The sequence below is a fragment of the Anabrus simplex genome, chromosome 5 (assembly GCF_040414725.1).
Source record: "Anabrus simplex isolate iqAnaSimp1 chromosome 5, ASM4041472v1, whole genome shotgun sequence".
NCBI lineage: Eukaryota > Metazoa > Arthropoda > Insecta > Orthoptera > Tettigoniidae > Anabrus > Anabrus simplex.
The window spans coordinates 31873270-31889513 of record NC_090269.1 but is presented as its reverse complement, the minus strand read 5'-3'; positions in this window follow the sequence as shown (position 1 = coordinate 31889513).

Here is a 16244-nt window from a genome sequence, read left to right as displayed (position 1 = left end):
CCCGCTTCCTTCTCTCTTCCTTGGCTGTGTCTTCCAATATTCCCATCCCTCCACAAGACCCCTGTTCAGCGTAGCAGGTGAGGCCACTTGGGCGAGGCATTGATCCTCCTTCCAAGTTGTATCCTCGACCAAATATCTCACACTCCAGGACACTGCCCTTGAGGCGGTAAAGGTGCGATCGCTGGCTGAGAAGAAAGAAAGAAAAGAAAGAAAGAAAGAAAGAAAGAAAGAAAGAAAGAAAGAAAGAAAGAAAGAAAGAAAGAAAATACTCCATGATGGGCGCCACCCTTCTCTGAGAAGACGAATCCACAAAAATGAAGAGAAGAAGAAGAAGAAGAAATATTTTCTCAGAATACGGCTTTAAAAATACCATATTATCTAAATTCGTCATATATCCCTCCAATTTGAGCAATTAATTTCACTTTTGACTATCGGATAATATTGAAATAATTCTTTGTAGATTTTGAACTGAGCTCCTCATGGGTTGGAGGGTGGTCTGAAAGTGGCAGATTCTGGTCAGAGGGTGACACGGTTTGAACTGCAGCTGGCACTTGGGCGAGTGAGTTGTTGATGTGTAATGTAGTGAAAATGTGAGGTAAGTTTATGGAGTCCCCATAGCGAGGGACGGATTGATAAATAATTCAGGCGCCCCCCTTCCCCTCAGTCTCAGGTGGCGGCGGCTGTCCAAGAGGAACCCTCCAGGGAACTCATTATCGATGTGGTTGTCGAGCCTTAGCCGAGCACGTCGTATGGAAATTCTCACTAGCTGCCGCCCTACCGACAAATGAAGCAAAACTCAAGAAGAAGCTGTCTGCCTAGCTCTCGCCTCCTTGTGGTCAAGCGCAGAGTTTCAGTCGGGGATTCAAACGCGTGTTCTACCCGGAAATGTCCAAATGATCTCTCTTCAGTAGAGTATTCAATCAAAGAACTTCCCTTGTAGAACGAATCATTTCTCTCAATGTAATAATAATAATAATAATAATAATAATAATAATAATAATAATAATAATAATAGGGAAACCGTGTAACGCTGCAGTAATCTTGCATTCGCGAGGTATAATATAATGGCGTGTGGCCTCCGGAGATGCCTGATGCAGATCTCTCTAGTTGACGCCTTACAGGCAACCTGCGTGCCTATGAGGATGGGGTCCTAGCTATGATAAATTATAATGCTGAAGACGGCATACACACCCAGCCTCCGAACCATCAGAAATAACCAATTAAGGTTAAAATCCCTGACCCAGCCGGGAATCGAGTACGGGACTCTTTGAACTAAGGGCCTGTATGCTAACCATTTAGCCAAAGAGCCGAACATTTCAGAGGTAACGATGACGCTTTGGTGACTAGGAGATCCTACGTTCCTTTCGTGACTTAGGTCAAGGTTAAAAGTTGGCAAAGACGAGGTTAAGTAAAATTCGTTCCAGCAGTCAGTTCAGGATTAAATACCTTTAATGATTTAGAAATCGATTAGTGCCCGCAGGATGTGAAACAGAAACCCCGTCACATCATCACAGGCCTGGCGAAAAGCAATTATTCGTTGCTGAATATGTTAAGAGGAATCCATGAATGTTAAGGCAAAAATAATACGTGTATCGTTACACTGATGAAGACCTCGAATTGAAGTGTCAAGCATAAGTCCAAACCAACCCATCGATATATCTCATTATATATATGTAACACTAAGATGTAGTGATACACCACACCTTTCAAGAAGCACCATTATTCCAGAATTTGGTCCGGAAGATGTTCCATAAGAAGCTAAGGCTCTACCAACATGGTTGTGTCACGTTTAAACATAATTAAATGCCAATCTACTCACGCAATCATGCATGCAGGAAAGTAGAGCCGAGTCTTTCTTTTTACTCAGCCCCGTGGTCTCATTACGTACGAGCTCCAGTGTCCAAGTATTCGAATCCTAAATGAGGTCTTTGACAGTGAGCATGGACAGACCATCTGAAAAGCTACCTGATGAGAGAGGCAGTGGTCTTGGTAAGGAAAGCAGAGTAATATAGCTAGAGAAGATGTCACGCTAGCCGTATTACCCTTCAGTATCTTCTGGCCGTCTGGATGGGCAATAGATATATTGGTTTGCCAAGGCTCTTGGTAAACTGTATGTGCCACAGGATTCGGCTCTTTGATAATCATTCAATGAAAAATTATACATAAATAATTTGTACCTCGTTTACATACCTAAAACAATGATTATGCTCCTCAATAATGTATTAAAAAATTGGAAATCACTATTACAGTTAAAACCGTTTATTATTACGACCTAGATTTTAACGACGTATTGGACATAATGGTGAAATCAAACGGTCCCGTCGAAATCCTGTATAAAAACTGCCTTTACAAAATCGATTGTTACGACATTGCTTGTTACGACATATTGTATATAACAGCGTATTTTTATCACATTTTCGGAGAATTTTATTGGTTATAAGGTCTAATGTTGATTTTTGTTTGTTACGTGTTTGAAGAAAGCTGACAACAATGTAACACTTATTTTCAAACACTTGTTCTCAGTAGATTGTAAATTTCATATCAGTCTATCTGTTAAATAGTTAAAGTTGTATGACGTCGCACCGACACAGATAGGTCTTACGGTGACGATAGGACAGGAATGGGCTATGAGTGGGAAGGAAGGGGCCGTGGCCTTAATTAAGGTATTGCCTGGTGTGAAAATGGGGAAACAATGGAAATGTTTAATATTGAAGAAAAGTCACAAATAATATGGTAATTACAAAATCCATATGTATAAAATAAGAGTTTTGTCTGAACATTGCTCAGAATTTTGAAATAATGGTATATCTGCATCGGTCGCTCCACAGTAATAAGGAAACGCACGTTTTACTTTTCCGTAATTTCTGTCTGTGTGTATGTATGTTTGTATGTACACGCACCACGAGAAAACGGCCGAACAGAATTTAATGAAAATCGGTATTTAAATTCGGGGAACGAGCCACTACAATCTAGGCTATAAATCATTTTATTCACGCTGAGAAAAATGGTAGTTTAGGGGAAGGCCTACAATTTAATTGTCAAATATTTGTTATTAGTGGTGCTATCGATAAATACTGCATAACTAAAGTTAGATAGAATTAAATTTTCGATCTTTTATGTCTTATACCTTTTTATCCAACCAGCTATGATAACAGAGATATTCATGAATTTGTATTTTTGTTGCTAAGTCCATATCAACGTCGAGCCACGAGAAAATGGGTAAACAGAATTTAATAAAAATCGGTATATAGATTAGGGGAATAAAAAGTACAGTCTAAGCTGTAAATAATTTGATACATCATGGATGAAAGAGTAGTTTAGGGGAAGGCGCCTAAAATTTAATTTTTAAATACCTATGTTATTCGTCCTACCGAAAAGTACTACATAACAGAATTTACAATGTCCGATCATTCATGTTGTATTCAGTTTTACCGTACCGACTATGATAAGAGTGGTATTTCAGAGTCGGAAGAAAATTAAATTTGAAGGCCTACACCATCGAAAGCTCATAAAATTGATCAATAACATTATGTTGGCCATTGTTTGTGGTGATGTTCTTTTGTCTCTTATGCTGCAACACTACTGGGATAGATGCGATTATTGCTGCGTACCGAATATAACAGCCTGCAAACCATTCCTCTGGTTCATACATTTTTTGATACTGCTGCTACGTAACACACTGGTTCATCATAGTATTCCTGCTATTCGATCCCTACTCTGACGTACTGATTGGATTGATTAGTTTGCACAATTAACGGAATAATGGAAGAGGCTCACTTATAACAAGGTCTAAAATTACAATTTCGGCCTATTCCAAATTATAGCACCATAATTCACTAAATAACTCAAAATTCAACCCTGAAATGAGCCGTTTCTTAAGAAACGCTTCTTCCTCTTCACTTTATTAAATTCTACAGTCATTTTATTCCAAATTAGCAGCTAAAGGGGTTTTCTCCTCTGGCTTGGAGGAAAAATTTGCCTTCAAGTCAGACAGATTTTCCCCCGCCAGTGTAGTGAATTGAGATTTCCCAACTCATCGGGTACTCCAAGTAAACAGATGAGTAAAAGGGCATAGTTTTTTAGTTTTAGACCTGCAACTCTCCACTCTTAATACCCCTCTCCCCCGAAAATAAAACAGTGTACACGGCTCACGCTGTCTGCGGCCTGGTATTACAACTCTGGAACTTTGGACTGTTAGATCGGCAGCGTACTACTGTTCGTTATAAGTGAGAAAACATGTGGTTTTTAATTTGATTAAGTATTTCATATGATAGCATTGCTTTTAATCGCGACATTCCTGCTAGCGTCATTATAATGACCTATGTTGATTTCAGTTGAGAAAACCTCTAAGGCAGTCTTTTTGAGGATGTAAAAATGCAGGTGGAGAGTGACAGTATGCCATTATAATGAAAATTCCCAAACTTGATTGTGACTGATGGCAGGCAAGAGGGCCTACCATTACAATGAAAATTCCCTAACCCAATCTTCACATAAAAAGTTTGGTGACCTTCCCGTCACGTTTCTATGGTAACGTTAAGAGCTATGCAATTTAATACAATCTTACTCACAATGTGTACACTACCTAACCTATAATTCTGTATACACTGTAGAATTCCGTAGCGAAGCACGGGTACGTCTGCTAGTGTGGAAATAAACGTCAGCATCGCGAAGGAGTTGAAGGTACCACACTCAACGAGTTGGAAGGACAGAGAGAACATCGCATTTATTAGCCAAGACCGTATGCGACATTATTGATCAATTTACATTGTTGCTACTACTTTACTCACTTACAGTTTTATATTTTCTGACGTATTACTGCTGCACGTACTGTGTAAACATTAGCCGAAAAACATTCTCTCAGTCTCACTACGATACTGTACTGCACATACAGTACATATTTCACCAATACTTTTGAACTTTAACTATATTACGTTCATTAACCATGTAAATGTGCACCCTAAAACTTACAGGTATGACATTTTTAGCAACAAAAGAAGAACCTGTTTGTGCGACTATCGTCTATAATGACCGTTAATTGGCGGTCCCTTCAGAGTCGTTATAAGCGGTTCCACTGTGTTTGGAAAATGTTATCAAGAAAGTTCTTTTGTATGTCTCTAATAGGCCATCTGCTAGCGATGTCTGCTTTAAACATGATGTCTTCCAGACTGTACTTTTTCCCTGAATATAAGTTTATGATATTATGTTTTCCTGTCTAGAACACAATGGTATAACTCGTTAGCATTTTGGACGACACTGATCATCAATCACCTGCGAGGCTTTCAAATATTCAAATACTGACCCGCAACGCAAAACAGAAAATTCTACAAGCTTAGACGTGTGCTGCGGGATAGTATTTAAATGAATCTAAGACGGTTGTTGACCGAAACTATTTATTAATAGCGCGGAACTATCACCAAACGAAGGATAAAGTGGAAATAATTAAGAGGAATATAAGAACGAGATCACCTATTATTGTATTGTAGCCCAATTCGAAATTAAACATCATTAAAGAAAACAAGCCGCGTTGATAGCCATAATATTATTAAAAATTAAACAGACACAACAACAATTCGACACCTTGGATCAATGGTCAGCATTGAGGCCTTCGATTCATAGGGTACCTGGTTCGATTCCCGCCCGTCCGATTAATTCTTCTGGCTCTTGGACTGGCTCTTGTGCTTGTCCCAATACTCTCCTCTCCATATTCAGACAAAACACCACGCTACCAACCACCACAGAAACACGCGTTAGTGATTAAATCCCTCCACAAAGAGTTCGTGTCAGAAAGGGCATACGTCCGTAAAACAAGGTCAAAAACACATGTACGATGCCGCTCAAATCCGCGATCCAACAGGTGTGGAAATAGTGGTAGAAGAAGAAACAGAGACAACAAAACAGAATGTCAAAGGAAATGTTATTACGTTGAGTTGAATGAAGAGGGTCTTAGGAAAATTTGTCGATTTTTAGTAAATACAAGGTATAACAAAGATATAGACAACCAGAGGATCTAGTAACTGACTTTGATAATGGTCTCTAAATTATAGTCTCTAACCCAAAACTTGAGTACTTTGCCAGTCAAATATTAAAATATTCGTTTGAAAAAGTATTCATGGGGCGTCATAAATTCTAGAAAGAGAAAACAATAGCAAAGTAGCGCCTACATAGTAAAGGGAGGAAAAAATATGTGTTGGAACTCATCGATGTTTTCAACTGCATATCACACATCAGTGATTCTCAATCTTCCTTACAGACTCTGATTTTAAAATGGTACGTAGATAAATTTACGCAAAGTATTTATAAAGTAGAAATGCGTACAAATTATGCAATATTAATTATAGATCTAACATTTTCATACGTTTACTAGGGATATTGATACGGCTTCAGACAGCCGTCAACTTAACGTACGAAATTGGGATTTGATATCCAGTTAATCAAAACTGTAATACATATAACAGTATTTAAAACATTGAATAAAACACAGTTGTTAGTGAAAATAGAAAACCTGAAAAATAATGGTGATCCTAGGCAAAGTTAATTTTCCTGACTGCCGTTTACCCCAGTTTCCTCCACGCTAATTGTATACAAATTCTACGATAGCACATTTTAGTTTCCATGTAATCTGTATAAATAACTAGCCCATGTCATAAAGCTGCGTGCATGTACAGACTTCAAAAGACAACCAAAAGGGGGCCCAGGGGCTCTTAGCTCGGGAGCGTCAGTTGGCAACCACGGGGCCCTTAGCTGAGTCCTGGCACTGCTTCTACTTACTTATCCCAAGCTCCTCACTTTCATCTATCCTATCCGACCTCACTTGGTCAACTTTTGTTCTTTACCGGCCCCGACGGTGTTAGGTTTGCGAATCCTAGGTAGTTTTTCATTTTTACGCCCTTGGTGTCCCTCGTCTTTGTTTGGTTAAAAATTTCATTTTTCGAAGTGTTCAACTCCTTCCATTTTGCCCTCTAACTAGTGCCATTAGAGGTTTGTTGCTCACTTCCCCTTAAAACAGTAATTACCACCACCACCACCACCACCACCACCACCACCACCACCAGAACTCAAAATAATATTCTCATTTCGTGGCTACATCTTAATACAGGAAGGTTTGAGTAGAAACACAAGTATCAAAGAGTTGCATACATTTTAGGAATATTTTGGATCTGTTTCCATTCTCCGTACCTACATAATGGGATACAAATAATAAGAAGAAATCGAATTACGAATTTACGAATTTACGGATCCAAGTAGCAGAAAATATCCGCAGGAAATGCCATGATGATGCTTGTTGTTTAAAGGGGCCTGACATCTAGGTCATCGGCCCCTAACTGTACGAGGTGGACGGCATGATATGACAATACAATTTTAAAATGTATCCACTGACTAGAATTTAAATCAAACGATGATAAAGATTATGTTTAAAATAATCAGCGGATAATAGGTATAGATGCCTTTGCTGGCGAGATGTAGTGTTTACAGTGCACTATGTCTTCTGGTATGGGCTAGAATAAATTTGTTACTTTCATTGACCTGTCTCAGTCTCATCCTTGGCTTTGACAATATGAAAGTGACTGAGATATGAGTGATGCTAGTAATACCGTTGCTTATGCAGCCAGTCCCTGTTATGAATGGTATGAAGATATCACTCATAGGGTCGGTTGGTGCATGCATTTCAGTGGGCTTGGCAGACTGATATGTAATAGCAGCGGCTGGCTCGGTGAGGAAAGCAACGGGAAACTACCTCACTCCTCATTTCCCTAGTGCGCCTCTTCAGTGACGCCTAGGCTATTTATGACAGCTGTTGGCGGAGCTGCAGAGGATCAAACCAGCCTTCGGGCTGAATATCCAACATACAAACAATAGGTATAGATTATGGTAGAATAAGACATTGCCTTAAAATGCTATAATATAAGTCATGAAAATCATTATTTAAAAAACATTAAAGTACACAAACACAAACTAAAAGAGAGTCAAAAGTATAGAAAGTAGTAAACAATACGGTAATATAAAGACTAATAGGAAATACTGCGTTTATATATGAAATCACCCACTATCCCTCATAAAACGGATGACGAGGTCTGTTGACCGCTCGACATCTTCGTAGGATGAAGGAGATGGTAGTCAGTAGTTTTAGACTAAGGCACAGATCGGCCAGGTCCTCGCAATCCGTAAGGATGTGTACCACGGTTAGATGATCGCCGCAAGTACACACCGGATGGGTCCTCCTTTCAGGAGTGCGTTACTATACCGTGGCCGATCTGAAGACGACATAATACCACTGTTTCCCTCTGAGAAGCCCGAAGGGAAGCCCTCCACACCTTCGTTGTTCCTTTCATCGCTCTCAGCTTATTTGGCAGCGGGGTGGCCTGCTACTCCATCTCCCAATGGGACATAACCAGATGTTTCAGCTGAGAGCGAATATCACTGTCTGGAACCTTGCAAGGCAACGGGGGAAATGTAACAGCATCCTTGGCAGCCTTATCAGCTAACTCTTTTCCCTCTACACCCATGTGGCTTGTGAGCCACATAGAAAGATTCCGGTCCCAGCATCCGAACACCCGGCCAGTGCGTCCTGAATCCGCTGCACCCGAGGGTGCCGAGGGAAACATGTATTAATAGATCGTAGCGAGCTCAAGGAGTCGGTACACAGCAGAAACAGGAAATGTCACTCTGAGAAACAAACTAGGGTGAATGACAGCCAGAAAGATACGAAGAGACCATCCAAGAATCAATAGTAATAAAATGGGCCAAATAAGAAATACTCGGGATTGCCAATTCATGAATTCAGTTCTTGTCTACATTTACAGATTACATTCTGAATAAATTCTGATCCTGGGTATGGAAACTCTACTACCTGGTCAGAGACGGAAACGCTGATTCTCATAGGTACTCCACGACGTCGAGTGAGATAGAAATTAATATGGCCGTAAAACAGGGTCAAATCCGCTGGTACAATACAGTTCGAATCCACGACCCCACAGGTATCGGAAAAGTGGTAGAAGTAATTTTCCAGATAAGTTCTCTTGAGAGTAATAATCTCGAGTCTGTAATTTAAAAAATTTCTACCCTTTTACTAATCGATATTTTATCCTTTATGCTGGGCTGCGTAGCTCGGGTGGTAGGGCGCTCACCTTCTGAACCCAATTTGGTAGGTTCGATCGTGCCTCAGTCCAGTAGTATGTGAAAGTCCTCAGATACGTCAACCTCAGATCGGTAGATTTACTGGCACGTAAAAGAATTCTTGCGGGACAAAACTCCGGCACATCACCGTGTCCGAAAACCATATAAATGTAATAAGTGGGACGTAAAACCAATAACACTTTTATCGTTTAATCATTTTACAAATAATAATAATAATAATGATAATAATATAATAATATAATAATATTGTTACTGTATGTAGTTCTATACCGTGCAATATTCATTTTTGTTGGTGGCTTGACGTCCCTCTAACACACAGAAGTGGTTTTCGGTGCGCAAGTGCCTGAAAAGACTAGGATTTGGAAGGTTGCAATCATGGCCTTTAATTGAGGAATTTATCCAGCATTTGCCATTATATTACAGCATTGCTATCGGAATGTGTCTATATAAATGCGAAGCGTGAAATTTTATATAAGGATCCTGTTAGGTCGTAAGTAATGGCTAAGAAACGTTTTTTGAAACATTCATCCCCTAAGGCGTAAAAAATGAAAGATATTAAAACACGAAAAATTAGATTGATTGGTTGTGATAATGAATTCGTTTGCCATTTTGTAGCATTGATGGGACACGGGCTGTAATAATAGTTAACATAGTTACTATGACAGTGACCATCCCTTCATGGTATTTGTCTGGACATTCTAAAAATTGAAGTGTCCGACTCGTTGGCTGAATGGCCAGCGTACTGGCCTTCGGTTCAGAGGGTCCCGGGTTCGATTCCCGGCCGGGTCGGGGATTTTAACCTTCATTGGTTAATTTCAGTGGCCCGGGGTCTGGGTGTTTGTGCTGCCCCCAACATCCCTGCAACTCACACCCCACACATAACACTATCCTCCACCACAATAACACGCAGTTACCTACAAATGGCAGATGCCACCCACCCTTATCGGAGGGTCTGCCTTACAAGGGCTGCACTCGGCTAGAAATAGCCACACGAAATTATTATAAAAATCAAAGTTGTTTCCTTTTCTTGCTTATAAAAGATACTAACCTTATTACCAAAAACCCCGTGGGAGAAAGGGATATAATTACCTAGAGTTGTGCCGACACAAAATCAGGTCTCATGGAATGTCATAATAATCATTTTTCGGAACACGTTTATTCTTACTACCAAATTCTCTTTTAGTATCAAACAAAAAGTCCAATTGGTACAGAATGACGCGATTAAGAGTTGCAATCAAACACTTGTTATTCCCACAAATATATGTACTGTAGGTTAATATAGTAAGAGACTCATAAACTTCTTTTTATTGTAGCTTAAAGCAACAATTACCACAGATGGAACAAATTATTAACGAACTGTAGTTAGGAAGTCCGAGTTTGGAAGTTAAACAACCAAGTACGACTTGCAATTAAATAGCAGCAGTGCTGTCTGAATAGGCTGCTAACTCAGTACTTTAAATATTCGAGAGACGGTCCGTCATTCTAAGAGACATCTCCTACAGTTCAATAGGAGCAGACTGGTCGTTGATTACCTTCAGAATAGACGTGTGAGAGCGCGCTAATTACTCCCGCAGTAAACAATGGTGTAGCGGACATCGCATCTTCTTAGGTAGGGTCGGGCCAGGGTGAAACTTGCGTTGGTGTCCGGCGTGCTGCATTCCCACAGGGGCAGCGTGGAGGAAACGGGATCTTCCCGGGAGAGAGGTACAGTCTCGTCCAACAAGGCCAACCCTATTGCGGAGGGGGTACAGTTCCAGATAGTCTTCCAGCGTGGGCCACTGATTTCCTTCTAAGCTAGTGACGTATGTTTTAGTCACGCTTGGTTATTGTAGATTATTTTATTTCGTACGGGACAGTTTCATTGTAAAGCTATTATTAGCAATAATTAAATGTATTTTTTTTTTTTGCTAGTTGCTTTACGTCACACCGACACAGATAGGTCTTATGGCGACGATGGGACAGCAAAGGTCTAGGAATGGGAAGGAAGTGGCCGTGGCCTTAAGGTACAGCCCAGCATTTGCCTGGTGTGAAAATAGGAAACTACGGAAAACCATCTTTAGAGCTGCCGACGGTGGGATTCGAACACACTATCTCACGAATGTAAGCTGACAGTTGCGCGGTTCTAACCGCACGGCCACTTGTTCAGTGTCCGACTCATTGTCTGAATGGTCAGCGTAGTGGCTTTCGGTTCAGAGGGTCCCGGGTTCGATTCCCGGCCGGGTCTGGAATCTTAACCTTCATTGGTTAATTCCAGTGGGCCTGGGGCTGGGTGTTTGTGCAGTCCCCAATATCCCTGCAACTCACACACCACACATAACACTATCCTCCACCACAATAACACGCAGTTACCTACACATGGCAGATGCCACCCACCCTCATCTGAGGGTCTGCCTGACACGAAATTATAGTTAATACTTGTTCGGTAGACCTATCTGTGTCTATGCGACATAAACAAATTGAAGAAAACTTAGTTGAAGTTCCTTTTTATTTAATGTATACAATATATTTCTCTTGGTGAGGGAGCAGCAAGGGGCAGCGCTGGCTGAGTGGTATAGCCCATTGTCTCCCAGCCTAATTGTCTCATATTCCAATATCTGCGATTTATGGTGGGTTTTTGAGTAGGACCAATTGCTCAATGTGTTTGCTTTCATCATTATTGCAGAATATCTATTGTTCTCCAGGGTTGTCAAACAGATAAGTAAATAATACTATATTTTTCTTTGGCTGCATGATGAAGGAAAGGGATCCGGTTTTAAGTTCCCAGCCAATTTGTGTGTTAATTATTTCTACTAAGACATTCGACTCTCAAAACTGTAACATTCATCTCTTTGATGTTGAATTGGCTGTATATACGGGCATTCATTGGTCAGTAATATTGTATTATTATTTACTGCTATATTACGGCAACTTATAAACTGTCTACCCTAAAATCACACAAGGCGCAGGCTCAACTCCACAAACAGGAATTCTATGAAGCTCATACCACCAAAATATTCATACTTTTCCTGAATTATTGAAGAAGAAAGTGAATGAGGTGGTGTACAGAAAAGTGCTCCGGCACGCCCAGAGTGAAATGTTGGCAGCAGACGACGTGTTCTCCAAGGAACAAACTTTTGAATGTGAATTCCGTGGAGGAGGGCTGAGAACTTCCGGCCGGCCGTGTGGTTGTGGGGACAATTAATAAGTCAACCCTCTCGTCTACTTGGTGAAGACCAGCAAACAATGCCGCCGGTCTGGTGAAATATGGATGTCAGCGCTGCATAGAGTATATTGGTTTAGGGCTGCGTGAAGTACGCATTACGCCTGCCTTGTTAGCGATGGGACAATCTTAATGCATGACACTCAGCAGCAACCCTAGCCTATGAGATGACCATACAGAATGACAGATCTCAGGTCAGATTAATTTCCCCCTGTTTTGAAAAGAGAGCAATTTCCAAGCTCTTACTGAACAGAGAGCTGCATGCCATTGTAATTTGGTAACAAACTAGAGTTTAAATTGCTCAGTGTGTTTGTTTTTATTATTGTTTCCGAATAACTATTACTCTCATGGGTTTTCAAAAAGATCAGTAAGTAATGCGATACATTTCCTTCAACATACTGTTTATATGGAGTCAACGGAGATCTGGGGCTTGATTTCGGAACTGATTGTGATTTTAGTCCGAGTGCCCATAAATGCAGCCAAATGATATTGCTGTTGAAAATCCTTCAAAAATCGCCGGTATTCTAACCCAGGACTCTTGATCTAGGATTTTGTTTTCAAGCTGGTTTACGTCGCACCGGCACAGATAGGTCTCATGGCGACGATGGGATAGGAAAGGGCTAGGAGAGGGAAGGAAGCGCCTGTGGCCTCAATTAAGATACAGCCTCAGCATTTGCGTGCTGTGAAAATGGGACACCACAGAAAGCCATTTTCAGGGTTACCGACAGTGGGGTTGGGACCCACTATCTCTCGAATGGAAGCTCACAGCTGCGCGCCCCTAACCGCACGGCCAAATCGCACGATGATCGAGGAATTGAATAGGTATACCATGAATACATTTCATAAATCCTAATACTGGTCAAAATATTCAAGACCTGTAAGGGGCTGCCTTGCCAAGGCGGTATATGCGTGCTCGGTTCACTCGGATGGACGTCGGTTCGATTTCCAGCTAGGAAGTCGAAGACTTTAAGGAACGAGATTTCAACTTTCGTAGGTGCATATGATCCTGAGGTTCACTCAGCCTTCACCAAAAACGAGTATCAGATTAATTCCTGGGCCACCACTCTACCGCACCAAGTACCAAGGTAAAGTCTTTACCTCTCATCTCTCTCAGGTCCTTAATGGCCTGGATGAAGATGTCTTTGCTTTACTTTACTTCTGTGATATTTCAATATTCTGTTCTTCTCTGTAAATGTATAAGATGGCCACCTAAAATATTAACTTCAAATAACTAGTAAATCATTAAAATATCGAAAATAGGATTCCGTTTTTAGTAATGTTACAAAGAGCCTCAAAAGCTACTGAATTTTTAAACGGCAGTAGTTCTAGAGATGTCTTATGATCGTGCTTCTACTTATTATTCTTGATACTTTCAAGTCCATGATCGCATATCCACCCAACTGTCACTCCTATACAGCAACATTAGTTTAGAAAACTGAGCGATATTACAATCATTTCGACTGCGAAATTCATATTTCCTTACAAAAATGTATAGATCATTATTACGAACGTATAACTATTATCTTTGTTACGCATTGATGGGTTAGACTGTTGTAGGATGGATTTGTTATTGATGCTGCTTCATAGTGGTAACATACGGCAAATCCCATCCACCCCATGTTCTTAGAATACATGAAAGTTTGACTTATAAATCCTTCACTGCCAGGAAAAACCTCCTATGTGACATTTAAAAGTTATAGCTGCTATTCCTGAATATATTCTACCTCCTACATGACAGATTATTGCATTAATCCGAGCTAAGATAAAATAAATGAAACATCATATTCTACAAGCAATGTGCTGAATCAGAGTGTGAGTTTACATGTACAAAACTGCAATGGCGCTTGTATGTTTGTGTTTTGTGCGTGTAAGAGTGTGAGATCATGTATTTATTTACTATAGCATTATTCCTGTTATTATAGTGATCTGAATTATTACGTTGGCAAACATTTTAAAATAATTAGCAATGTAATCTAATGAAAACATCTCCCATGTGTCATTTTTCAGAAAACGGAAATCTCCCATATGAAATATCTAACAAAATTATATTGTGTAGTGAATATCAACATTATGCAGATATTTAAACGGCTTATATAAGCTAAGGGGTAATGATAAGTAATAATTGTTCCTAATCTTGGCCATAAACTACATCTCTCAACAAAATATTTTTGTTTCTCCTTTAAATTTTTATGTTTCTTCCCGGCAGCGACGATATGTACTTTTCTAGTACTTGAAGGGTCAGGGTAAAAGAATAGGTAAGTCAAATTTTTGCTGTTAGCGGTGATATGCTGGTAACCGAATCAAGGTTACTTCAGTTTACTATATTTCAAAGTTCGGTTATTCAAAGTATATGATTTAATTTTTTTTTTGTTTATCTAGAAACGCTTTGATTTTTTTCTGAGTTCTGAAGCAAGTTGACTTCCCTGTGTTTTTCCCCTGACCCTTCACTTGTAGGTAAGTGGAGCACGAATTTTAAAACGGGATACCTAACTGAGGTGGTAAAGGCGTGCTTTATTCACACGGAATGATTGGATTCCCCATCAGGAAGCCGAGAAAAGGAAAGGGGGAATAGATTGGGTCGTGATATGGCCACAAGTTTCTTTATAATGTGAACAGGTTGAGCGAATGGAGAGGGTTCAAATGAAGAAAGTAGTTTCAATCAACCGGATATAAATACAGTATCGCAATATTACGTTTCCTCGAGTTTCGATACATTTGTTACAATAAATGAAATAAATCCAGTGAAAGCAAAGCCATCTCTGTACAGACCATGAAGGCTATTGGAAGAGTGAATGATAAAGGCAGCCCTGTGCGCGACCGCCTTTGCTCCCAGGAAGTAACTCGGTACTTTTTATGGCACGTGGCCTCTGAGGGCGCCTTATACGTGATCTGCGAAAATGGGGCACCATCTATGATGAACCCGCACCATCTATGATGAACACGCACCCAGTCCTCGTGATGTCGGAATTAAACAATAAAGATTAAAATAAATCCCCAAGCCGGCCGAAAATCGAACCCGGGACCATTTGACCAAAGGTGAGCACGCTAACCATTTATCCATGCGGCTGGATAATCTGGTGCTCATTCTTCATGTAGGCAATGTGCCGCATCAGAAGTGGAATTCTCGTTTCTGAAATGTTTCAAGACTGTGAGTCGAACCCACGTCCTTCTGGGTGAACCGACAACGCCTTTAATACTTCGGCTAGGCAGCCACTAAACAAGTACAGTACTTTTACTTTATAGTGGTCGGGTCCTTGCTTAATGGTAAGTCCAGTGTCCTCCAGGTCAGAGGGCCCCGCATTCGATTTCGAAACTAATCATATATTTTTTCCACACCTGGTTAATTCCCGTAGCTCGGGGACTAGTTTCTTATGCTCATAATACAGATTCTCAGTTACGTGCAACACATAACAAGAACACGAAATAGAGAATGCGTCCCCCCCCCCATACACGGTTGGCGACAGGATAAGCATCCAGCTGTACCCTTTGTACCCAGTGGGTTGGCCGTAGGGTTAGGGTTAGATTCCCACAGTCAGCAGCCCTAAAGATGGATTTCCATGGTTTCCCATTTTCACACCAATCAAATGCTGGGGCTGTACCTTATATAATGCCAGGGACGCTGTTTTTACCATTTCCAATCATTGCCTCACATAAATCTTTCGATGTATTAGTGCGATGTTAAACCAGTAACAAAAGAAATCCATATTTAATGCTGATCTCAAGTAATTGGGAAAGGGCAATGAATAATAATAATAATAATAATAATAATAATAATAATAATAATAATAATAATAATAATAATAATAATAATAATAATAATTGTACCGGGAGGTACACCTCTACGCCGCACATTTAAATCTTGCGCCTTAAAGAACTCCTCTACAGGAGAAACCGTGTACTTTGAAACTGG